Source organism: Schistocerca nitens, chromosome 5 (assembly GCF_023898315.1).
Source record: "Schistocerca nitens isolate TAMUIC-IGC-003100 chromosome 5, iqSchNite1.1, whole genome shotgun sequence".
NCBI classification, from domain to species: domain Eukaryota; kingdom Metazoa; phylum Arthropoda; class Insecta; order Orthoptera; family Acrididae; genus Schistocerca; species Schistocerca nitens.
In genome coordinates this window covers 160,291,152-160,293,370 of record NC_064618.1, presented here as the reverse complement: position 1 = coordinate 160,293,370, position 2,219 = coordinate 160,291,152, and the positions used below count along the sequence as shown (strand labels likewise).

Genomic DNA, 2,219 nt, shown 5'->3' with positions numbered 1-2,219 from the left:
TCGTTTGGAAATCCCCGCGGCCAAGGTAATGATGTCGATCATATCGTCTAACAACTTTTTACGAGTTAGCTTCCGACATTGTACATTATCTCTAACACAAAATAAACAATAGTAGCCCTAACTATAGATAAAATGTTAACAAGAACAATAGTTGACGGTGTATCTCTACTGTATGAAAAGAAAAATTAAGAACAAAAAGTGCTTCAACGAAACTTCCTGGCAGATTAAAACTGTGTGTCGGACCGAGACTCGACCTCGGGAACTTTGCCTTTCGCGGGCAACTGCTCTACCAACTGAGCTACCCAAGCACGACTCACGCCCCGTCCTCACAGCTTTACTTCTGCCAGTACCTCGCCTCCTACCTTCCAAACTTGACAGCAGCACTCCTGCGAACCTCGCAGGACTAGCACTCCTGAAAGAAAGGATATTGCAGAGACATGGCTTAGCCACAGCCTGAGGGATGTTTCCGAATGACATTTTCACTCTCTAGCGGAGTGTGCGCTGATATTGAAACTTCCTGGCAGACTAAAATCTCATTCTGGAAACGTCCCCGACCGCCAGTGTGGCCGAGCGGTTCTAGGAGCTTCAGTTTGGAACCGCGCGACCGCTACGGTAGCAGGTTCGAATCCTGCCTCGGACATGGATGTGTATGATGTCCTTAGGTTCGTTAGGTTTAAGTAGTTCTAAGTTCTAGGGGACTGATGACCTCAGATGTTCAGTCCCATAGTGCTGAGAGCCATTTGAACAATTTTTTGGAAACATCCCCCAGGCTGTGGCTAAACCATGTCTCCGCAATATCCTTTCTTTCAGGAGTGCTAGTCCTGCAAGGTTCGCAGGAGAGCTTCTGTAAAGTTTGGAAGGTACGAGACGAGGTACTGGCGGAATTAAAGCTGTGAGGACGGGGCGTGAGTCGTGCTTGGGTAGCTCAGTTGGTAGAGCACTTGCCCGTGAAAGGCAAAGGTCCCGAGTTCGAGTCTCGGTCCGGCACACAGTTTTAATCTGCCAGGAAGTTTCATATCAGTGCACACTCCGCTGCAGAGTGAAAATCTCTTTCCAGTATTTCAACGCTCAACAAATAATTGCAAAGGGAAGCGAGCTTGACCGTGCCGTTCTAGGCGCTTCAGTCTGGAACCGCGTGACCGCTACGGTCGCAGGTTCGAATCCTGCCTCGGGCATGGATGTGTGGTATATCCTTAGGTTAGTTAGGTTTAAGTAGTTCTAAGTTCTAGGGGACTGATGACCACAGATGTTAAGTCCCATAGTGCTCCGAGCTATTTGATTTGGCAGCGAGCTGCCTCGAAATTCCGCATAGCACAAGCAGTGTCATAGTGGCGACAATGGTGACAGATGTGGATTTGGCTGAACGCGTGCGATACCTCCCTCGTGAGTCTCACCACCTCTACTTCCCTCGTAGCTCTCAATCCCAAAGTAATTTTTAACGGACAACACTTGCGTAGATCCCTGCATGGTAGCCTTCTTGGCTCGCCTAACACTCCATTTGGTTGGTGCACGTGAAGCAGTTACTGCCTACATCGTTTCCAGCCTCTGGACGCTCGACTGCCCGGGCGTGGGCCGCACAGTGGTTTTATAACGGCGTGGCGAGTCCCCTGGAGAAATTCGCCGCCGGCCCGCAGCACTGCTCTGCCACGGCGCGCCGGTGGCCGGTCTGCCCCCAGCACCCGCCGCATTATGGGTGGCCCTCGCTGATAGTTTTATTTCTGCGGCGCGGCCGCCTTATCTCCGGAAATAACGGTTACTGCTCCCATCTCGCCTACGCCGCTCTCCTGCCGGATCTCGAATTGCCCGGCTTCCTCGGCCCCTCCTTACAGCGGCAGGCGACGCAAGGTGTTTTATTTTGGGTTCACGGCCCTTTCCAGGCACTGCTCGTCTTCGAAGTAGTTTGTTGTGTTCTTGGTGTGGCACATTTAGTAGTACGGTAAATCCACACCGTACTTCAGTAGACGTGGTACCGTTGTCATCCATAAATTGTGCAGCATCACCGAGAAGTGATGATTTAGATATCTGTATGGTGCGAACAGTGACAATTGACCCTTAATAAAGAAAAGTGCGAAGTTATTCACTTGAGCCGTAAAATAAATCAGTTAAATTTAGATTACGCTATAAGTCACACAAATCTGAGGGCTGTAAATTCAACTAAATACTTAGGGATTACAATTACAAATAACCTAAATTGGAACGTGTTGTGTTCTCCTACAGTT

At 49.5% G+C, this 2,219-nt stretch overlaps 1 non-coding gene across 1 annotated transcript; it reads left to right on the top strand.

Moving 5' to 3' along the window:
- The first annotated feature begins 913 nt into the window (after positions 1-913).
- Trnas-uga (transfer RNA serine (anticodon UGA)) lies at positions 914-988 on the top strand. Its single transcript has one exon. It is a non-coding gene; the product is annotated as a tRNA-Ser (tRNA).
- Positions 989-2,219: the final 1,231 nt, after the last annotated feature.